At 45.1% G+C, this 25,003-nt stretch overlaps 1 protein-coding gene across 1 annotated transcript in view; it reads right to left on the bottom strand.

The window, feature by feature from the left end:
* ATP10B (ATPase phospholipid transporting 10B (putative)) overlaps nt 1-23,407 on the bottom strand; it is a 605,931-nt gene extending 582,524 nt beyond the window's left edge. Inside the window, exon 1 of the mRNA XM_069763782.1 lies at nt 23,263-23,407. The gene's annotated coding sequence lies outside the window, so the exon portion shown is untranslated. The remainder of the gene's footprint in view (nt 1-23,262) is intronic.
* Nucleotides 23,408-25,003: the final 1,596 nt, after the last annotated feature.

Raw genomic sequence — 25,003 nt, forward strand, 5'->3', positions numbered from 1 at the left:
CACAACGAGAGACTTTCAAAGATTATCTATTTGGGAGGGACCACAGCACTAAGTACTGAACGGCCAAACTGTGGAAAGGTGGAAGGTGATGACCAAGTTGCCGCCTTACATATCATTTCAATGGGGACATCTGCCTTCTCCATCCAAGATGATGCCATAGCCCGAGTGGAATGCGCCCTGATGCCTTCTGGTGGTGTTACTCCCCTGGCAGAGTAAGCAAGACATATCGCTTCTCTAATCCATCTAGCGATAGAATTCTTCGTGACACTTGAACCCTTTTTTCGATTCTGGAAAGAAACAAACAAAGCCCTACTCTGTCTCCAGCTTTGTGTCCTATTCAAGTATTCTAATATCGCCCTCTATACATCTAGAGTATGATATTTTTTCTCCTCTTCTGAACCTGGATTTTCATAAAAAGATGGTAAATAAATCTCCTGACTTCTATGAAATTTAGTTGCTACTTTTGTCAAGTATGCAGGATCAGGTTTTAAGACAATATTATCCTGGAGAATTATTAGATAGGGAGGATCTACTGATAACGCATGTATATCACTGACCCTCCTGGCAGATGTTAACGCTAAAAGTAGAGCTGTTTTTAAGGTTAAATTTTTTATCGAAATAGAATCCAACGGCTCGAAAGGAGGTTCAGTCAACGCCTCAAGCACCAAATTTAGATCCCAAGGGGGTAACCTTACAATATGGATTGGGTTAGAATGCTGACATGCCTTAATAAACCTAGCAACCCATCTATTACTAGCTATATCACGGTTATACAGAGCCCCTAAGGCTGAAACATGAACTCTCAGAGTGTTGACTGCTAAACCCAATTCCCAGCCTTTCTGAAGGAATTCTAGAATAGCCGAAATCGGAGCTTTATTTCCTAATGGTTGCTGATAAAATGTAAGGAATTTTTTCCAAATTTTAGTTTAGATTTTTGTAGTGACCTCCTTCCTGCTTTTCAATAAGGTAGCTATTAAAGCATTGGAGAACCCCCTCTCCTTCAGAAGCTCCCTCTCAAGTTCCAAGCCGTTAAGTGAAGAGTCTCCAAATTTGGATGATGAAATGGACCTTGAGAAAGGAGTTCCGGAACCACTGGCAACACCCAGGGATCGGTCACAGACGTTGTCCTGAGGAGAGAGAACCAAGGCCTCCTGGGCCAGAAGGGGGCAATTAAGATCACTCTGGCTCTTTCCTCCCGGATCTTTCTGAGAACTATTGGAATCAGACACATTGGGGGAAAGGCATATGCCAGCTGGAAGTCCCAACGGATACGAAGGGAATCCACTAAGAACGGTCGGTCTGCTATGTGTAATGATGCAAACTTCCTGACCTTCCTGTTCTCCCTCGTAGCAAAGAGACCTATTACCGGCAACCCCCAAAGACTGACTATCCGATCGAATATCTGTTTGTTTAGAGACCATTTCCCCTGACGAAGGGAATGGCGACTGAGATAGTCTGCCTCTATATTGAGTTCCCCTTTTATATGAACTGCCGACAGGGAATGCAAGTGATTCTCGGCCAGGGACAATATCTGTGCTGTAGTGGTCATTCGGGATCGTGACCTTGTCCCCCCCTGATGATTGATGTAGGCCACCACAGTCATATTGTCGGTTTGTATTTGTACATGCGAATTTTTTAGGGATGGTAGTAAGTGAAGAAGAGCCTGATTGACCGCAGCAAGCTCTCTCAAATTTGAGGAATTCTGGGATTCTTGGATCGACCATCGCCCCTGGGTTAGAATGTCTCCCATATTGGCCCCCCAACCGAACGGACTGGCGTCTGTTGTAACTACGTTGTCCGGAGTGATGGTCCAGAGAACTCCCTTTAATAAATGTGCTAGATTGAGCCACCATCTCAGATCGTGAAGAGTGGCGGGTGATAGACTGAACTTTCTGCTTAGAGAACCCCGAAGATCTTTCTCTGCTTGAAGAACTTCGTACTGAAGCATTCGAGTATGAGCCTGAGCCCATCTCACCGCCGGTATACACGCAGTCAATGATCCTAGTAGAGACATTGCGTCTCTTAAACTTAAGTTTGGAACTTTCCTTGCGGCCATGATCTTCCGAATGATCTTCTGCTTCTTCTCTTCTAGTAGAAAGGATGACTGATTTTCTGAGTCTAGAAGAACTCCTAGGAACATTTGACATCTTGTAGGTTCTAGTTTTGACTTTTTCCTGTTGATTATCCATCCGAGTTCCTGTAGGGATGATATTATGGCATTTACCCTAGCCGTACACTGAGCAATTGAATTCCCGACTATTAAAAAATCATCTAGATAAGGCACTACAAGGGTTTCCCTTTCCCTGATATGGGCCATTACTTCTGAAATAACCTTTGTAAAAACTCTAGGTGCCATGGACAGGCCAAAGGGCATTGCCAGAAATTGGAAATGTTTAATCTGATGGTTTACCCATACTGCCATCCTGAGGAATTGTTGGTGATTTCTGTGAACTGGAAGATGGTAGTATGCATCTTTTAGATCCAAGACCGACATGTAGCACCTAGGAAACAAAAGCTTAGTTGTTGATTTAATGGATTCCATCTTAAAAGCGTGGTACTGAAGATATTTATGATAGTCCTAAAGGACCCATCAGGTTTGGAAATCAAAAATAGCGGAGAATAAAAACCCGACTTCTCCTGATGTTTTGGAACCTCTTCAATAACTCGCTTTGTAAGCAATTGTTGAATTTCTAATTCTAAGGCCTGTTGTTGGGCCGGAGAGTCCAGCGATGTTCTTACAAAGTAATCTGGGGGGGATTCTCAAAAATTCTAATTTTAACCCTGACTCAACTACCCCCATTATCCAGGCACTAGAAGTTATTTTTTTCCATTCATCTGAGAAGAACCTCAGTCTCCCCCCTACTAGTAGATCTGTTCTATCTGTAGTTACGTCTACGTCTTGAGAAAGATGAAGGGTTCTTATAGTATCCACCTTTCTTCTTTTGATCCGATGTTTCCCAGTCACGATTATATCCCTGCTGGTCTGACTGAAATCTCCTGAAGGGCATGCGTCTCCGGAAGGCGTTCCTAAAAGTGGGATTAAATGTTTTAGGAAATCCCTTCTTTCTATCTTCTGCCTTTGCAAGGATGTCATCCAGCACCGGGCCGAATAGGTACTCACCCTACACGGAATGGAGCACAACTTGGCTTTAGCCTGAGCATCCCCCTTCCAGGTCTTAAGCCATAGTGCCCGTCAGGCTGCATTTGAAAGACCCGCCGATCTTGCGGCCAATTTCAAGGAATCAATCGAAGCATCAGCTAGATAGGCTGCTCCTTCTCTGACCTGAGACAGGGAATTCAATAATTTATCCCTAGGTACTTTTGCTTTAAGTTGTTCCTCCAGCTGAGTCACCCAGACCATAATTGATCTAGCAGTACAGGTGCCTGTGATTGCGGGTTTAAAGGCTCCAGATGATGACTCCCACAGCTTCTTAAGGAGCATGTCAGCCTTCCTATCTGAGGGATCCTTAAGGAGTCCTACATCCTCTAGTGGTAGCGAGGCTGTTTTTGAAGTAGAGGCCACTGCCGCATCTACTTTCGGAATCTTCATCCACTGAGATAAGGCATCATCCTCAAAGGGGTACCTTCTTTTTGCGGCCGAAGGTAAGAACCCTTTATCCAGCTTGTCCCACTCCCGTTTGACCAGATCTTTAATTGAATCTACCACCGGGAAAGCTCCACGACTTCTCTGGCTCAGCCCCGCGAACATAATCTCCTGGGTTGTTTTCGCTTCTTTACTTTCTGCAACCCCCATAGTCGCACGGACTGCCTTAATTAAATTTTCCATATTGTCAACGGAAAAGCAAGGCCTTCCCTCCTCATCCGAGGAGGATGGTGAAGAACTTTCCGAGCATTCACCCTCTTGTAACGAAGGGCTAGAATCGGACACCATCTCCATACTGATCTTTTCATGCCATCTAGATTTAAGGGACGATTTTATTTCTTCCCTAATTACTTCCCTCAAATCCGATACCCGGAGAGGGGCCTCTTCTTCTAAAGTACGGCATATACACGTCTGACACAACTTCTTTAAATAGCTGTCAGGTAGTGGCTCCGTGCATAATGCACACTGTTTGTGCTTAGATTTAGAAACCTTCTTCCCCTATAACAAAGCATAGTACAGAAAACAATTGTATCAGCCACCGGCTCGGATATAACACTCACCACTGCTGAAAAATATGGAGTACCGGTTTCTGAGGGGGCGAGGTGCGACGTGACGTCGGGTTGCCAGAGTCCTGCTGCCCGCGTACCACATCACCGCTACGAGATCTGCTGCTGCTCCTCTGCTGCTCTCCTAGCTGTCGGTGTTCGGCGTCTCCTGTAGAAGACATGCTGCCGCACACACTCACCAAGCACTGCCTGTCTTTTAAAAGTCCCGCGCTCCTCCTCCCGGTCTCCTCCGGAAGTCGAAAGTGTACTTCCGGGTCATAGGCGCCGACCTGCTCCAACAGCATCGCGCGCGTGTGGACGACCCAGGGCGGCATGCCTTCCCCCAGGAACGCCACTGATCCTTGCCAGACGAGGGGGGAAGCTGAACACAGGACTTCCCCCGACGCTGCTTCTGGGCCCCCGACTCTGCCGTTCCCCCCGGACACCGCACAGAGGCTTGGCAGACCCGGGTAAGACGAAAACCTGCAGGCTCCTGCCATCCGGACAGGAACCCAAACTGGAGGGCGAGGGGGACCGCCCCTTTTTAACCTGTAGGTTCCTGTCCGGAAGGTGGGCGGATCCCCTCTCTCGTTGTGGGTGCTGTCATGGCGATAGGAAAAAAAGAGTAATGTAAGTGTGATTAAAAAAATCAAACTTGCGAGTGTGATTAAAAAATCTTAGCGCAAGTTTGATTTTTTAATCACACTTATAATTACCTGAAAACATGATCCGTTGGGGGCCTTGGACTGGAGTCGAGGAACACCACTCTAAAGGGATTGTTAGCACAGAATGACTGTTCAAACCAAGTACAGCCGCTCGGTGCATCATGGTGTCCCCAAACACATATTCATCTTCCCACCAGCTTGATTTCCATAGATCTCTACCTTTCACTGACCCTATTAAGTTAGAGCTGTCAATCAAAGAAGAGGAGCAGTGGACAGAAGGAAAACAAGCAAGTGGGAAGGTGCATTTAAGTTACTGGCCCCACCGTGAAGCACCGAGCGGTGAGACTTTGGTTTGAACAGTTGTTCTGCGCTGACAGAGTCCCTTTAACGCACACCTGTCCTTTCAGATAAATCCTGTAGTAAAACATTGTCTTGCTGCCCTATTCCCACATCACAAGTTAAAAAACCTTGATTAATTCTTTAATGCAGCGCCGGAGTGGTGCTTCTAACTTAAGGTCCCTGACCATAATTTTACACTTACCTTTCATCGTCTTCACCTTTTATCAGGGCCCCTCCGATCCGGCAGCATGATCTTGTGATTAAAACTTCTGACTCACCCGAAGTCATAGATAACAGTCGCAAGCTTTCAATGGAAGTTTTTGAGAGCCAGAACATGGCCCTCAGACTTGCATTGAAAAATTACCTCCGGCTCGCTTCAATGTTTGCAGATCACAAACTTTTGGAGAACAATAGGAGACAGTGACAAGTAAATATAAAGACTAAGGGTACCATCACACAGTGGCATTTTGATCGCTACGACGGCACGATCCGTGACGCTCCAGCATTGTAACATTATCGCTCCAGCGTCGTAGACTGCTGTCACACTTTGCAATGTACGATGCTGGAGCGATAATTTCATGACGTATGTGCGATGTAGAAGCCATTGGTTACTATGCGCACATCGTATACAATATCGTGCACACCTTTGTTACACCATGCGATCATGCCGCCACAGCGGGACACAAGACGACGAAAGAAAGTTTCAAACGATCTGCTACGACATACGATTCTCAGCGAGGTCCCTGATCGCAGGAGCGTGTCAGACACAGCGAGATCGCTGGAACGTCACAGATATATCGCTGGAACGTCACAAATTGTGCCGTCGTAGCGATCAAAATGCCACTGTGTGACGGTACCCTAAGTGCAGTGCCCTTAGATTAGAAGCACCACTCCAGCACCGCAATAAAAAAAAAGCTTGAATTGTGTGTTAAACTACTTTTGGTGCACCAACAGTCCAAGAGCTGTCCCAATTTCCTTTTCTCTACCTTGCCTTTAACTATTTTTGGGTAGGTGGTTCCTCCTATTCAGCATTCTACCAACAGTATAAATGCTGGAACTTCCTTCCAAATCATGAGGTGCAAAGGTCTGCAACAAACTGCCATTTATCCATGACCTCTTCATCACCAACTCTCCTTCCTTGGCATCACGGAAACCTGGCTCACCCCCTCTGACTCAGCCTCTCCAGCTGCACTTTCCTATGGCGGTTTCCACCTCTCTCACACCCCTCGCTCCAGCAACAAATGTGGTGGAGGAGTTGGCTTGCTCCTGTCCGACACCTGCTCCTTTACTCCAATCCCCGCTATCACCCTCTCCTACCCTTCCCTCGTTTGAGGTGCTCTCCATCCGCATCTATTCCCCCTCCAACCTCCAGCTGGCTGTCATCTACCGCCCCCCAGACCTAGCCATCTCCACATTTCTCAACCACCTCACCACCTGGCTACTTCATTTCCTCTCTGCTGACATCCCCACTATCATCATGGGTGACTCTAAACTTTCATCACGGACTGCCTCCTTTGGCCTCACTCAATGGTTCTCTGAGACCACTCGCAAAGATGGCCACACGCTGGACCTCATCTTCACTTGCCTCTGCTCCCTTACTAATCTCACTAACTCACCCCTCCCCCTGTCTGACCACAACCTACTGACATTCTCTTCCCTCTCCTCTTCTAGTGTGCAACCTCCACTCCAAAAACTCACTCACCCTCGCAGAAATCTCAAACACCTCAATTTACAATCACTCTCTGAGTCACCTCTCCCTCTTACACACATAGCTTCCCTTCATGACACAGATGCTGCTGACACTTTTTAGAACACCACAATAACAGCTACACTTGATTTGGCCTCCCCGCTCATGCATAGCAAAACGTATACACTCAACAGGCAGCCCTTGGTGACCAGCCTGACCAAAGAACAGAGATGGGCTTCCGGCGTCGCTGAGTAGAGATGGAAGCAATCCCGCTCTGCCGACCACTTCACTGCATACAAGCAGTCCCTCGCCAGCTTCAAGTCCACGCTCACTGCCGCAAAACAAACTTACTTCTCATCTCTCATATCCTCCCTGTCTCACAACCCTAAGCATCATTTCAACACTTTCAATTCTCTACTCCATCCCCCCACACTCCCTCCCTCCTCTCTCATTTCTGCTGAAGACTTTGTCTCTTTCTATAAACAAAAGATCGATACGATCTGAGAAAACTTCGGCCCGCAGTGCCCATTGCCCCTTTTAGCTGCTCATCCCTGTTCCTCCAAAACCAGCTTCTCCACCATGGCAGAAGATCAGCTCTCCACCCTCCTGTCAAGATCACACCTCACCACTTGCACGCTTGACTCGCTCCCGTCCCACCTCATCCCTAACCTTGCCGCAGTCTTCATCCCAACCCTAACACACCTCTTCAACCTCTCACTCACAAGAGGTGTCTTCCCCTCACTCTTCAAACATGCTAAGATCACATCCATCCTCAAAAAGCCCTCCCTCGACCCATCCTCTGTGTCTAGCTATCGCCCGATAGCTCTTCTCCCTTACGCCTCAAAACTACTGCAATAACATGTGCATCTTGAACTGTCCTCCCACCTCTCCTCCCTCTTCGACCGGTTACAATCTGGCTTCCGACCCCATCACTCAACCGAAACTGACCTAACTAAAGTCACCAATTACCTACTAACTGCCAAGAGCATGCGACACTACTCTGTCCTCCTTCTCCTGGACCTGTCTTCTGCCTTTGACACTGTGGACCACTCCTGTCTGCTACAGATCCTCTAATCTCTTGGCATCACAGACTTAAGGTACCGTCACACTGAACGATATCGCTAGAGATCCGTGACGTTGCAGCGTCCTGGCTAGCGATATCGTTGAGTTTGACAGGCAGCAGCGATCTGGATCCTGCTGTGCCATCGTTGGTCAGAGCAAAAAGTCCAGCACTTTATTTCATCGCTGGACCTCCCGCAGACATCGCTGAATCAGCGCGTGTGACGCCGATTCAGCGATGTCTTCACTGGTAACCAGGGTAAACATCGGGTTACTAAGCGCAGGGCCGCGCTTAGTAACCCAATATTTACCCTGGTTACCAGCGTAAACGTAAAAAATAAACAAACACTACATACTTACATTCCGGTGTCTGTCCCCCGGCGCTGTGCTTTCCTGCACTGGCTGTGAGCGCCGGCCAGCCGTAAAGCACAGCGGTGACGTCACCGCTCTGCTTTACGGCTGGCCGGCGCTGACAGTGCAGGAAAGCACAGCGCCGGGGGACAGACACCGGAATGTAAGTATGTACCGTTTTTTTTTTTTACATTTCCAATGGTAACCAGGGTAAACATCGGGTTACTAAGCGCGGCTCTGCGCTTAGTAGCCCGATGTTTACCCTGGTTACCAGGGGACCGGTATCGTTGGTCGCTGGAGAGCTGTCTGTGTGACAGCTCTCCAGCGAACACACAGCGACGCTGCAGCGATCGGGATCGTTGTCTAGATCGCTGCAGCGTCGCTTAATGTGACGGTACCTTTAGCCCTATACTGGATATCATCATATCTGACAGACCGAACATTCAATGTCTCCCTCCCCCATACCACCTCCTCAGTCCGCCTCTTGTAAGTCGGTGTTCCTCAAGGCTCTGTTCTAAGACCCCTACTCTTCTACATCTACACCTTCGCCCTATGACAGCTCATAGAATCCCTTGGTATGCAGTATCATCTCTAAGCCAATAACAGGACCTGTTGAAGCGCAAGCACAGCGCGAAACGATCGTCGTCCTGACCCCCCCTGCTCACACGAGCTACGGCTCATTCAACTCCGGCCATGGATTTTTAACAAGTTGTATCTATTAATAAAGTACGAATCACGGTGAAGACTGGTGAGTGCCCTCATTTCTTGTATTGGATCGTATTGAACACTGTTTTTTCTGAGGAGCACCCGAAGTCAGGATTCGTTGGAGTTGTGCTTCTATTTGTCGGATCTGTTGACACAGCCTGTCAGATGTTTTAAGCCATCGAGGATAGTGCCGCTCGGCGTGTTGTTTCTCCGGCTCTTGTTGTATCTATCAATGTCAATGGCTGCTCACTTTCCCCAGTCCCATACTCCCGGTGCCTCTGGGTGATCCTTGACTCTGCCCTCTCTTTCAAGCCACATATCCAAGTCCTTGCCTCCTCCTGCCCTCTCAAACTCAAAAATATCTCCCGGATCTGCGCATTCCTTGACTGCGACATCAAAAACACACTAGTGCATGCCCTTATCTCTCGCCTTGACTACTGCAAGCTCCTACTCTCTGGCCTCCCCTCTAACACTTTGGCACCACTCCAATCTATCCTACACTCTGCTGCCCGACTAATCTACCCGTCTCCCCGCTATTCCTCAGCCTCTCCTCTATGCCAAGCCCTTCACTGGCTTCCTGTCACCCAAAGACTCCAGTTCAAAACCCTTACAGTGACATACAAAGCCATCCACAACCCGTCTCCTCCATACATCTGTGACATGGTCGCCCGGTACTTACCTACACGCAACCTCTGATCCTCTCAAGACCTCCTTCTCTACTCCCCTCTTATCTCTTCTTCCCACAACCGCATCCAAGACTTCTCCCGCGCTTCCCCCATACTCTGGAACTCTCTACCACAACACATCAGACTCTCGCTTACCATAGAAACCTTCAAAAAGAACCTGAAAACTCACCTCTTCCGACAAGCCTACAGCCTGCAGTGATCCTCAACCTACTGAACTGCCGCACAACCAGCTCTACCCTCTCCTAGCGGATCCTCACCTATCCCCTGCAGACTGTGAGCCCTCGCGGGCAGGGTCCTCTCTCCTTATTTACCTGTGTGCCTTGTTTTTTGCTCATATTTAGTTGTATTTGTCTATATTTGCCCCCTTTTCACATGTAAATCGCCATGGAATAAATGGAGCTATAAAAATGTACAATAATAATAATAATAATAATAATAATAAAAAGGTCAATGTCCAGTGACTTGTTTGCCATGACTTGAAAGCTTATGTAATGCCATACACAGTTTAACAGAGGAGAGAAACAAAAGCTTATCCCTACTCCCTGTAATCTGACAATGCAACTCAGCTGGTAGAGGATTATATTTGACAACAAGCAGTTAACAGTATGTAAGACCTCATTTGCCAATTTTTTGCAAAGCTTCATCACAGTGTCATCAGTTTTTGTCACTGAAAAAAAAAATATTTTCTCCACTTATCAGCCAGTGAAAAACAGACAGCACCCGGGTGGCATGCAAATTTTTCACTGACCCACAGACTTGCATTGCCAATTTTGAGCCGATATTTGAGTCACAGACTTTCTTCCTCCTAGCCGCCTCAAGCTTTCAGTCATAGAGGCGTGCCTGAAGCAGCTTCAGTCAATGCTCAGCACACAATGAGTAGCAGATAAAACCACAACCAGGCACCGCCTGATAGTCATCTCTGTAGGGAGCCGGTTGTCAAAGTGCTGGGGCATGCTTACAGCCACTGCTTACAGTGCTGAGAAGACAGCAGTAACTAATTTTGTGGAAGCACACCTCTACAACTGAAAGCCAGAGATGGCCAACAGGAAGAACGTTCATTTCCTCCCATTAGCAGGTCAGTCAGTGCAGCAAATGGGAAGCCTTGGAAAACTATTAACACCTTCACCCCCACCACAAGTCTGTTTTCACCTTCATGACCAGGCCAAATTTTTGCAATTCTGACCAGTGTCCCTATATGTGGTAACAACTCGAACGCTTCATGAACCCTAGTGATTGAGACGGCTTTGTCATGACATATTGTAGGTCATGATAGTTTATTTACTATGACTTGTGTCTATTTGTGAAAAAAAACAACACAGAAATTTGGCAAAAAGATCGAAAATTTAGCAATTGTCACACTTAATTTTTATGCCCTTAAACCAGAGCGGTATGTCACACAAAATAGTTAATAACTAACATTTACCACATGTCTACTTTAGAAGAACCCCCCATAAGTGACCTTATTTTACAAACAACACCTCTCAAAGAATTAATCCAAGGGTGCAGTGAACATATTGACACCACGGGGGTGTCACAGAATTTTATATTATTGGGTAGTGAAGAAAAAAAATTATATTTTTAAACACAAAAATGTTGTTTTAGCCCTAGATTTTACATTTTCACAAACTAAATTGGGTAAAAATAGCACCAAAATGTAACACAATTTTGCTTAAAGTGGAAAATACCACCTGTGTGGCTGTACACCATTTCTTTACAACACGGCGAGACTCGGGTGGACGGAGTGCCATTTGCCTCCTGGAGCGCAGATTTTCCTATTATGATTTGCAGACTCTATTTACAGAGCTTGTAAGTGCTAGACAAGAAAGATACCCCCCTCAAGTGACACCGTTTTGGAAATTATACTACCACTTTGGAAATGTATCTACAAGTTTAGCGATTTTGACTCCATGGGCGTTTTAAAAAAACAAGCAGCACTGGATGTTGCAGAGTGAAAATTGAAAATCTGTTATTGTAGTGCCCAGTATGTGGTTCTGGAGACATGCACCCGTAAATTAGGCGGGCTTTTGTCGCTGCAGAAATGCCAAACAAGTGGATGCTAAATGTGGTTTAGACAGTGTGGGGCTCAGAAGGGAGGGAGGCATTTGAATTTGGGAGTGCAGTATTTGCTGAATTTCTTTTGGAGGGCGAGGAGCCACAGTGCTTTTCCAGACCCTTTGTACTACCAGTAACTGGAATCCCCTTTATTTCCATTAACAGCTGACTGACCTGAGTGGGGACTTGTTTTTTGTGTGGATTGAGTTGAAGCTTTTACTGGAAACATGTTACAGAAAGTTTAGGATCACATTTATCCGGTGCTCTACACTGAGCACTTACTTGGGGTTTCCATTTAAATTTCTGAATGACAATTCAGATGAAACCCCCGAGGGAGCCATTCACTATAATGGGGCACCAGAGTTATTCTGGACTCCATCTGGCCTCTGTTAAGCGGTGTCCTTTTCAGAAGTGTACAAAACTGCGGTTGACCATGCTTTTATACAAGATGGACATCTCCAGATCTGCCTCATTTTAGGGAACCTTCCACTGGGGATTCTGTCAGATGTCACATATTTCAGAGATTTCAGAGATTTACATAGTGCTCAGCAGAGAGAACAGGATAAATGTGAGCCGAGCCAAGCCTTACTGCAATCTTTGGAAGGTAGGATAAACAAAACAACAGAAGATGAAGATTCCTTGTGCTGTATAAGTGATTAGACAACTTTATTCTTCAGGTCAGTGCAATTGCAGCGATACCAGATTTCTACCGTTTTTTTTTTTTTTTATGTTGGTTTGCGGTTACACATAGAATAAGGAGGAACCAGCAGTTTTAGGCTTTATTTGCACAGCTATAAATAAGTACACATCTTATATACCATATATTTTCTAAAATTGCAAATCGTTACGCATTTTTGTGAAAATGTAAGCTACAGTGCAACATATTTTTTGTCTTTTTAAAGATAGAAGCTGTCAAAAATAATTTGGTACATTCTTCCTATACGTTTTTAGGTTGGTCATTAAGTGGCTTTAATATTCAGCCCTGTTTCTTCACGACACTGGAAAATAAGCCAACAGCGCCCCAGAGTTCACATTGTAAATGTGGGGGCTAAAACAATGCAAAAAATAAAATTTTTCGTTTTCACAATTAAATGTTATAAAGTTCTGTGAATCACCTGTGGGATCAAAATACTCCAACCCTAACCCCCCCCCCCCCCCCCCCAGATAAATTCTTTGAGAGTTCTAATTCTCAAAATGGGGTCACCTGTAGGGGGGAGGGTGAGAGTTTTGGCATGTCAGGGGCTCTGCAAATGCAATGGACATAGCATCAACAATTTATTACAGCCAAGTTTAAGCTCTAAAGATCAAATAGCACCGCTTCCTTTCCAGGCCCTATCCCCACTGGAAAAATCTGTTCTGTCCAAAGGGCCATCTTTTGTACTCACAAACCAATTTGGCGAATTTGTCTGGGTTGAAGACATTAACTTATTTGCCCGTAAACTTAGACAGAGGAAATTCTTGACCGTGCCAAATGCAAAACCCTGGGAATTATGGAGGAGGATCTCCCTAGTGTGAGTCAAAGACAGCCAGGACTGGGTCCATTAATAGATCTTAGGGTGAAAAGCAGTTGGATGCCCCTGCACATGGTCTATAATAGTTTTGATGTGTTCACAAAATTGGCAACTAATGAATTAAACCACAACTAGAAAACTACTCTAATATGTCAAGAGTGGACAGAGAGACTTTGGAGAGATTTGCAGATAATAAAGAGTTGATTTTCAAACCCTCAGATAAGGAGGGCAATCTTGTTGTGTTAAGGTAACGTCACATTAAGCGACGCTGCAGCGATCTGGACAACAATCTCGATTGCTGCAGCGTCGCTGTGTGGTCGCTGGAGAGCTGTCACACAGACAGCTCTCCAGCAACCAACGATGCCGAAGTCCCCTGGTAACCAGGGTAAACATTGGGTTACTAAGCGCAGGGCCGCGCTTAGTAACCCGATGTTTACCCTGGTTACCAGCGTAAACGTTAAAAAAACAAAACACTACATACTCACATTCCGGCGTCTGTCCTCTCCGGCACTGTGCTTCTCTGCACTAAGCGCCGGCCGGAAAGCAGAGCACAGCGGTGACGTCACCGCTGTGCTTTCCGGCCGCTGCGCTTACACAGTGCAGAGAAGCAGAGCACCGGAGAGGACAGACGCCGGAATGTAAGTATGTAGTGTTTGGTGTTTTTTACATTTACAATGGTAACCAGGGTAAACATCGGGTTACTAAGCGCGGCCCTGCGCTTAGTAACCCGATATTTACCCGGGTTACCAGTGAAGACATCGCTGAATCGGCGTCACACACGCCGATTCAGCGATGTCTGCGGGAGGTCCAGCGACTAAATAAAGTTCTGGACTTTCTGCGCCGACCAACGATGGCACATCAGGATCCTGATCGCTAATGCCTGTCAAACTGAACGATATCGCTAGCCAGGACGCTGCAACGTCACGGATCGCTAGCGATATCGTTCAGTGTGATGGTACCTTTAGACCATGAGAGATATCTGAAAACGTGCAATAGAATTCTCAAAGAGGAGGCTACCTACAAAACTTTGAGAGGGGACCCTACCGAGATGTTCTTACGGGAGCTAGAAAATACTGTTGAGGCACTTGATTCTAAAATCATATTAATGGGACTTTATGTACTCAAAATTCTCAGTCCTGGCTGTCTTTTATGCTTTGCCCAAAGTACATAAAGGCCTAACTCCACTTAAAGGCCGACCCATCATTGCCGGGATTAATGCTATCACTCCGAACTCCAGCCTGTATATAGATGGGATACTTAAGCCATTTGTAGTATCTCTACACTCCTACGTTAGGAATACGTCTAGCCTCTTTATCCATCTGGAGGCTGTATATCTGGCGTCTAACAATGTAGAGGCCCTATACAGTAATATCCCCCACGATATAGGGCTTAGGGCAGTAACATATTACCTTAGGTCCAGGGGGCTAGAATATTCGACATAATGAATTTGTGCTCTATCAGAGTTTATATTGAAAAATATTTTTTTCTCCTTTAATAGTAAGTTCTTCCACCTGCTCAGGTACACAGCTATGGGGAGTCCCTGTACCCCCACCTATGCTAATTTGTTCCTGGGCTAGTGGGAGGACACCATTGTGTTTGGAAACGATGGAGTTTCCTGGTGGAACCCCAAGTATTGTTCTGGGGTAGATGCATGGACGATGTCCTCATATTGGTGTCCAGTATCCCAGACTGTTTCCAAATTTGTGGGGGAGCTGGACATATCAATACAGAAATATTCTGGAAACCCACAGCTATGAACAACCTCCTACGGTGGGATAGCCACCATCCCTTCATCTTGAGAAGGGGGATACCAAATAGCCAATATCTCCGCATTAAACTAAATTGTTCATGGACCTCGATGTTCCATCACCAGGCCCAAGATCTGAGAGATCGATTTCTTGATAGATGTTACCTCTACTCATTAGACAAATTGAATGATGCATTTAAAGGAGCAAATGTGATGTGCAGGACATCATTAGTAAGAAAAAGTGAATATGATGACCAAGAATCTCAAGTTAGGATTATAGGTACGCGTACCTTTGACAATAAATCAGGAAAAGTGAAACGGATTATCCAAAAATATTGGCATCTATTAAGAACCGATACCGATATAGGTGACCTCATCTCCGAATTTCCATCAGTGACCAATTGTGAGAAGAGGTCTATCTGTGACCAATTATTGCATATTCCCTCACTTTAAGATCACCAACGTGGTTGGAGAATAGGGAAAAAGGTATTTTCAGATGTGGAAGATGCAAATTCTGAAAATACATTCTGTGAAGAAAAACCTTCTCCAGCATTAGTACTGGTAGAACTTACCATTGCAGATATTTCTCTAACTGTAGGACTATGGGAAGTACTGTATATTTATTTCATCGCACTTGCCCCATAGACTACGTAGGAAAGATGAAACGTGAGATATGGAGGAGAGTGGTGGAACATGTGGGTGATATCATTAATGCCCCTGACACCCTGATTTCGAAACGCTTTAGGGATATACATGGTGGGGATCTAGAGTGCTTTAACTTCATGGTCATGCAAGTGGTTACACCATCGAGTAGGGGTGGTCATTGAGACAGACTAATATTACAGAAGGAGGCCAGGTGGATCTATCGAATGAGAAGTATTAAACCGAATGGTTTTAATGAGCAGCTACAATTTGGCTGCTTTCTGTGATTCCCCCACTCTTCTCTTCTGGCTCTCTCACCCTTAAATTGGCCCTCATTCTTTCCATTTTACTGACACCTATGAGAGAAACCCGTCATATTGGCCCATTGTCCTAAATAGGTCCCAGACAAATTAAATATAAATATTGTATCAATCCTTAATCATAATCGACTCTTGTCTGTTTATGAAAGATTTATAGGTTTTGTTTGGCTCACCAGATTAGTTGGTCCCTCTAGTGTGTATATTGCCATTTATGACATGGCCTCTCTGTCTCATACCCATTAAGTCCACATCGTTTACATGGATTCCCCTGGATATGGGCACGAAGTTGGATGGTTATGCTGATTACATACGGTAATTCAAAAATGCTGGTATATTGGAGTGAGTATCCTGGCACCAGGGAAAATGTCAGATTTGGCACACTTTAAGTATGTGCCACTACTCGGGCGGCTGAGGGCTAATGTTAGCCTGGGAGGGGGGCAATATCCCTGGCCCCTTCCCAGGTTATCATCATGAACCGACAGCTGTCTGTTTAGCCTTTGCTGATTAAAATTTATGGGGGGGGAACTCTACATCCCCGAAAACTAACCAGTAAAGGCTAAGCAAACAGCTGTAAACGATTATTAATAGCCTTGGATCCTTTTGGGATATTGTCCCCTTTCCCTGATTAGTAACCTCAGCTCTCAGCAGTGGGCATTCCCTTGGCTGGTTTTCTAAAATTACACGGGAGCCCACGCCATTTTTAGCTTTTAATTATTTATTTTACTCGCAATGTACACTACGGGTGCTGAATACAACTCCCATTATTGCCAATGATCCAAGCTGCCTTCAGCATTTGATGCCTGGGAACAGCGCGAACTGTACCGCTTTTCCCAGACTTTGGTACTTGTCACACTGATGCAGCGCACAGATGGCATTCACGTGCCACCCTTATGCAACACATGGACACAGTTAGTTTAGGTATTGGTTTTTCCAGTAAGGACGGGGTCACACTTAGAAACTCGCGCGAGTCTCTCGCATCAATACCCGACACTGCCGCCAACACTCGGGACCAGCGTGTGTGGCTGCATAGAAATACATGCAGCTGAGCGCTCCGGTCTGAGTACCGGCGGCAGTGTCAGGTATTGATGTAGAAGTTTCTCGCATTACACTCGCAAGTGTGACCCTGGCCTAACAGAAATATCAGGACATGTGAAAGAATGAGAAGTGTAGTACGATATACTGTACATGCCAGACTGTATTTACAAATCTGTGTGAATTTGAGCAGTCTTGGGAAATAGACTATATTTTTTTTTGTTAGGTGCCACCCTAGTTGCATCCAGATACTTTGTTTTCTAAAGAAACATCAGGGGCATTATTTGTTTTAAGGTGGCATTTCTACTGGGTTATGGAATGCAATACTTTGCTCTGAATAAATAAATATATATATATATATATATATATATATATATATATATATATATATATATATATATATATACATATATACACAGTGCCTACAAGTAGTATTCAACCCCCTGCAGATTTAGCAGGTTTACACATTTGGAATTAACTTGGCATTGTGACATTTGGACTGTAGATCAGCCTGGAAGTGTGAAATGCACTGCAGCAAAAAAGAATGTTATTTCTTTGTTTATTTTTTTTTTAAATTGTGAAAAGTCTTCTCAGAGGGTCACTTATTATTCAACCCCTCAACCCACCAGAATTCTGTTTGGTTCCCCTAAAGTATTAAGAAGTAGTTCAGGCACAAAGAACATGTTTGGATTAATTATCTCTTTTTCCAGCCTTTTCTGACTATTTAAGACCCTCCCCAAACTTGTGAACAGCACTCATATATGGTCAACATGGGAAAGACAAAGGAGCATTCCAAGGCCATCAGAGACAAGATCGTGGAGGGTCATAAGGCTGGCAAGGGGTACAAAACCCTTTCCAAGGAGTTGGGCCTACCTGTCTCCACTGTTGGGAGCATCATCCGGAAGTGGAAGGCTTATGGAACTACTGTTAGCCTTCCACGGCCTGGACAGCCTTTGAAAGTTTCCTCCCGTGCCGAGGCCAGGCTTGTCCGAAGAGTCAAGGCTAACCCAAGGACAACAAGGAAGGAGCTCCGGGAAGATCTCATGGCAGTGGGGACATTGGTTTCAGTCAATACTATAAGTAACGTACTCCACCACAATGGTCTTCGTTCCAGACGAGCCCGTAAGGTACCTTTACTTTCAAAGCGTCATGTCAAGGCTCGTCTACAGTTTGCTCATGATCACTTGGAGGACTCTGAGACTGACTGGTTCAAGGTTCTCTGGTCTGATGAGACCAAGATCGAGATCTTTGGTGCCAACCACACACGTGACGTTTGGAGACTGGATGGCACTGCATACGACCCCAAGAATACCATCCCTACAGTCAAGCATGGTGGTGACAGCATCATGCGGTGGGGCTGTTTCTCAGCCAAGGGGCCTGGCCATCTGGTCCGCATGCATGGGAAGATGGATAGCACGGCCTACCTGGAGATTTTGGCCAAGAACCTCCGCTCCTCCATCAAGGATCTTAAGATGGGTCATCATTTCATCTTCCAACAAGACAATGACCCAAAGCACAGAGCCAAGAAAACCAAGGCCTGGTTCAAGAGGCAAAAAATCAAGGTGTTGCAGTGGCCTAGTCAGTCTCCTGACCTTAACCCAATTGAAAACTTGTGGAAGGAGCTCAAGATTAAAGTCCACATGAGACACCCAAAGAACCTAGATAACTTGGAGAAGATCTGCATGGAGGAGTGGGCCAAGATAACTCCAGAGACCTGTGCCGGCCTGATCAGGTCTTATAAAAGACGATTATTAGCTGTAATTGCAAACAAAGGTTATTCCACAAAATATTAAACCTAGGTGTTGAATAATAATTGACCCACACTTTTATGTTTAAAATTTATAAAAATTTAACTGAGCAACAAAACTTTTTGGTTTGTAAGATTTATGCATCTGTTAATAAATCCTGCTCTTGTTTGAAGTTTGAAGGCTCTAACTTATTTGCATCTTATTAAACCTGCTAAATCTGCAGGGGGTTGAATACTACTTGTAGGCACTGTATATATATATATATATATATATATATATATATATATATATATATATATATATATATATATATATATATATATATATATATATGTCCTTTTTTTAATTGCATAACTAGTATTGAAATCTGTTGCAAATTTGTATGTTACACATGATGGTTTGTGGCGTTTACTTTTGTACAAGCATTTTGTACCCTAAAATGCCACAAGAAAACCGTATAAGGCTAATTTCATATAGCCGTGAAACACAGACCATTCTCGGTTTGTGTTTGGAAGAACTGAAGCAGTAACCTCAGTTTAAGATATACCCCATGGCAGGGCCGAAGTGGCTATCTGGCAAATGCCAGGTGCATCCATTGCAAGACAGGATTGAAGAGGTGCTGTGCAGACAAAGTCTGGATTAGGCAAGTATTCCATTTTTTTTTTTTATGGGCTAAGGTGACGATAATACTGTGTGGGGGACCACCATACTATGTAGAGGCGTGTGTGTGTCCATCGTACTATATGGAAAGCTGTGGGTGGACCATGATACTGAGTGAGACTGTGGGGGGCCATCATGCTATACAGGGGCTTGCGGGGGAAAAAGGGCTTCAGTAGTGGAGAAATAACTGTTACGGTACCGTCACACTGAACGATATCGCTAGCGATCCGTGACGTTGCAGCATCCTGGCTAGCGACATCGTTCAGTTTGACACGCAGCAGCGATCAGAATCCTGCTGTGATGTCGTTGGTCGCTGCAGAAAGTCCAGAACTTTATTTCGTCGCTGGATCTCCCGCTGACATCGCTGAATCGGCGTGTGTGACGCCGATTCAGCAATGTCTTCACTGGTAACCAGGGTAAACATCGGGTTACTAAGCGCAGGGCCGCGCTTAGTAACCCGATGTTTACCCTGGTTACCAGCGTAAAAGTAAAAAAAAAACACTACATACTTACCTTCCGCTGTCTGTCCCCGGCGCTGTGCTTCTCTGTACTGATTGTGAGCGCCGGCCAGCTGGAAAGCACAGCGGTGACGTCACCGCTCTGCTTTCCGGCCGCTGTGCTCACAGTCAGTGCAGGAAAGCACAGCGCCGGGGACAGACAGCGGAAGGTAAGTATGTAGTGTTTGATTTTTTTACTTTTAGGATGGTAACCAGGGTAAACATCGGGTTACTAAGCGTGGCCCTGCGCTTAGTAACCCGATGTTTACCCTGGTTACCGGCATCGTTGGTCGCTGGAGAGCTGTCTGTGTGACAGCTCTCCAGCGACCAAACAGCGACGCTGCAGCGATCGACATCGTTGTCGGTATCGCTGCAGCGTCGCTGAGTGTGAAGGTACCTTTAAAGTGCTTCAATAGATATCCCAATCATAGTCTTAGGCCATGTGCACACGTTGAGCATTTGGTCAGTATTTTACATCGGTTTTTGTAAGCCAAAACCATGAATGGGCAAAAAAAAGCAGAATTGGTGCACCTGATTCATATATATACTTTTTCTCTGACTGTTGCACTCATGGTTTGACTTACAAATACAGAGGAAAAAAAACCAAATACTCAACAAAAGCACGTGGCCTAAAACTTGGCAAGTCTGCCTTTCTGTGACAGCCTTTGAGCCATAATTGGACTTATGAAAAGGGGTTCTGTGATTTGTGTGCGCTCCTGTTCAGGGACATTATTATGTTCCTCACGGTGAGCACAACACTATACGTATTGAAGAAATCTAGTATCACATCCATAATATATTTCTGATAATGTTATAATAGGGCATTACTAGTTGTGCCTGCCATACACACTAAAATACGGTAGCCCCAAACTACACTTTGTAAATGCTCCTACGGGCTCATTCACACATCTTTTCCACAAACAAAAAAAAAAAGATTATTCTGGTCCATTTTTCTTGTACATGGAGAAATAAAAAAAAAAAGCAAAGTTTATCTACATTCTTGTGAAAAATTGGACCCTACTTTTTACACTAACCCATAGACTTGCATTGCCCGATATTGTCCTTCACTTTTTCTCGGTCCGCGAAAAATCATGGACATGTGACTCGCCCCAAAGACTATCACAGAGCGTGATCAGTGAAAAACACAGATAGCACTAGTACATGAATATCTGACAATGGTGATTTTTCACAAAAAAAAAAAAAAAAGAGAGAGACTTCCACCAAAGTTTAGTCACTGTGAGTTTTTACCAGCACAGTTCGTCTCAAGAAGAAAGAAAAAAAATAAACTGATGAAAGTTTTTTAAGCTTCTCCCATCAAACATTAAGTGAGAAACTGACAGCACACACATGGCACTCGACTATTTTCAGATTTTTTTCACGGACCCATATCCTTGCATTGGTGAGTTTGATTAGTGGCTCAGATCAAAATTGGTCCATCATCATCATCAGTCTGCAAAAATACAGACCTGTGAACAGCACTATTATTATTATTTATTGTTATAGCGCCATTTTTTCCATGGCGTTTTACACGTGAGGAGGGGTATACATATTAAAAACAAGTACCATAATCTTAACCCCTTTCTGACCTCGGACGGTATAGTACGTCCGAGGTCAGATCCCCTGCTTTGATGCAGGGCTCCGTGGTGAGCCCGCATCAAAGCCGGGACATGTCAGCTGTTTTGAACAGCTGATATGTGCCCGTAATAGGCGCGGGCAGAATCGCGATCTGCCCGCACCTATTAACTAGTTAAATGCCGCTGTCAAACGCAGACAGCGGCATTTAACTACCGCTTCCGGCCGGGCGGCCGGAAATGACGTCATCGCCGACCCCCGTCACATGATCGGGGGTCGGCGATGCATCAGGATGGTAACCATAGAGGTCCTAGAGACCTCTATGGTTACTGATCGCCGGTAGCTGTGAGCGCCACCCTGTGGTTGGCGCTCACAGCACACCTCCATTTCTAAAGACATACAGATAGGGATTCTAGATTGTGAGCCCTATCGGGGACAGCGATGATAATGTGTGTAAAGCGCTGCGGAATATGTTAGCGCTATATAAAAATAAAGATTATTATTATTATTTATTATTATTTCTGCTACATAGCAGTGATCAGCAGATCGCTGCTATGTAGCAGAGGCGATCGCGTTGTGCCTGCTTCTAGCCTCCCATGGAGGCTATTGAAGCATGGCAAAAGTAAAAAAAAAAAAAGTAAAAAAAAAAAATGTGAATAAAATAAAAAAAATATAAAAGTTTAAATCACCCCCCTTTAGCCCCAATCAAAATAAATCAATAAAAAAAAAAAAAAAAATCAAATCTACACGTTTGGTATCGCCGCGCTCAGAATCGCCCGATCTATCAATTAAAAAAAAGCATTAACCTGATCGCTAAACGGCGTAGCGAGAAAAAAATTCGAAACGCCAGAATTACGTTTTTTAGGTCGCCGCGACATTGCATTAAAATGCAATAACGGGCGATCAAAAGAACGTATCTGCACTAAAATGCTATCATTAAAAACGTCATCTCGGCAGGCAAAAAATAAGCCCTCAACCGACCCCAGATCACGAAAAATGGAGACGCTACGAGTATCGGAAAATGGCGCAATTTTTTTTTTTTTTAGCAAAGTTTGGAATTTTTTTTCACCACTTAGATAAAAAAATAACCTAGTCATGTTAGGTGTCTATGAACTCGTACTGACCTGGAGAATCATAATGGCAGGTCAGTTTTAGCATTTAGTGAACCTAGCAAAAAAGCCAAACAAAAAACAAGTGTGGGATTGCACTTTTTTTGCAATTTCACCGCACTTGGAATTTTTTTCCCGTTTTCTAGTACACGACATGCTAAAACCAATTATGTCGATCAAAAGTACAACTCGTCCCGCAAAATTGACGGAATAATAAAAAAGTTATGGCTCTGGGAAGGAGGGGAGTGAAAAACGAACACGGAAAAACAAAAAATCCCAAGGTTATGAAGGGGTTAAACAATACAAGTCATAACTATAGACTATATAGGTATGATTTCTATATGTGAAAAACACCAAGGCCGCTTCCGACGTCCGTGCAAATTGTTCCAAGCTCAGACTGGCCACGGCTCTCCTGACCCGAGCGTCACAGTCTCATAGACATATACAACGCTGTTACGCTCGAGTCGGGAGACCTGCGGCCAGTGCGTGCGTTGTGGTCCATACAATTTCCACAGATGTCTAAAGCCGCCCTTGTAGAACTCGTACGCAAAAAACTAATGTCTGAATAAGCCCTAAAACATCTCCATTGGGACTCCGACTTCATACACAGCCCCTGTGGCTATGGAGTCAGGTGGTCTGCTCACCTGTACACTCTATACAAACTCCACTTACAAGTTTTCTAAAGAGCCAGACACTCAGATGTGACAACAGGAGGAAGATCAGGGACTTACTGTGCAGAAGACCTGGCCTGCTCTTGGAGATTTCCTTGAGACATCCACAGCTTTAATCAGCAGAACTTCTGGGATGATTTCACAGAAAGTTTGGTGTTCAGGCCTCACCCACACTCCCTGCTCACACTGAAGGAAGAAACAAATCTGCCCAGAACTGACTAGTAAGATAAGAAGCCTCCTAGCCACACCTAGTCTTCTCAAGCTTCTCCACAGTTTCTGGAGGCAGCATGTATAACCCTAGTGTAGGCTGTCTGCTGTGTCCCAATGAATTCCTAGCAGCTCACACAGATCCACATTGTGCTCTGTGGGTATACAAACACTCTGCACATGGGTACTATTAACCGCCTGAATGCCAGGAGCATGCAGCATGTATTTAACAGCGTGACGTAACGCTATGGCATTAATAACGTCAACATTTATGGTCACATCAGAGGTGGAATATCTGTATTAAAGGATTAAACAGTATGAAAGCTTATGTTACACTTCTGTGATCACGCCTACCCTCCCTGTGTCTCCGACACCCACCTCCACAACAGTAAGACGTAAATCACAGGTGAGGTCAGGTAAGCCGCATGTCTGCATTCCTTCTCCTCTTGTACAAAAATCCACAGCCTATTAGGATCAGTATCTATTATTACTTTCCCTTTTCTCAGGCTGCCGTCACACTAGCAGTATTTGGTCAGTATTTTACCTCAGTATTTGTAGCCAAAACCAGGAGTGGAACAATTAGAGGAAAAGTATAATAGAAATATATGCACCACTTCTGTATTTATCACTAGAGTTGAGCGACCTTGACCTTTTTAGAGTCGAGCCGGGTTTCGCGAAACCCGACTATCTCAAAAGTCGGGTCGAGTGAAATCGGCCGATTATGGCGAAAAGTCGGGATCGACCGAAACACGAAACCCAATGCAAGTCAATGGGGCAGCATAGTCGGCAGTGAGTGGGGGCCAGGAAAACACCTAGAGTGCCCATTTTAATGTCAAAACCATCCATTCTTCTTAATGAAGCTTGTCAAGCGTAATTTACCTTATAATAATTGGAAGGCATTTGAAATTGGGGGTCATTTGGCTAAAGTTGTGTGGGGTAGGGCTGGTTCAAGTAATTAGTGGGCCCAGGAAATCTGGACCACGTCACGGCAGTGGAGCAGGGAGAGGTAAGTATTTCAACTTTGCAAGTGCTGTGATCCTGAGCAAGCAGGGGGGGCCCACTTGTTGGCATTGGCACTGGCACAGGGCCCCTCAAAGTACAGCGGTGTGTTTGCACGGCGGGGGCGCCTCCCACCGGCAGCAACACTTTTGCGTACTATGAGAGGCCCTGTGCCAGTGACGTCGCCAACTAGTATTCCTCCCCCCACCTGATGAAGGAACCTGCACTTTCATCTGCACCTTCCTCTTTGTCCCCGTGTAAGGTGGTATGGTATGCGGGAAGAGCAACCTGACTTTCAGCAGGGTCACAATGTTGTTGTGTAGCATGCACGGGGAATGTTGCGTTATGGGTCAATGTACCAGCAGACTCATCTATCACTGGCTGGGCAATGGGCACGATGAAGTGGAAACACAGATATAGGCCCAAAGAATAAAGTGGGCTAAATGCAGTTCAAAATTGGTAACAGGAATAACCAGGGGGCATTGCAGTGGAGGACAACTGGAATGAGAGGCTGACACAGAGAGTAGGGCCAAATCAGTAAGTAGTCGAAATGCAGTTCAAAATTGGCAACCGTAGTAAACAGGCGGCACAGCTT

Source organism: Ranitomeya imitator, chromosome 4, assembly GCF_032444005.1.
Source record: "Ranitomeya imitator isolate aRanImi1 chromosome 4, aRanImi1.pri, whole genome shotgun sequence".
In the NCBI taxonomy this organism is placed as follows: domain Eukaryota; kingdom Metazoa; phylum Chordata; class Amphibia; order Anura; family Dendrobatidae; genus Ranitomeya; species Ranitomeya imitator.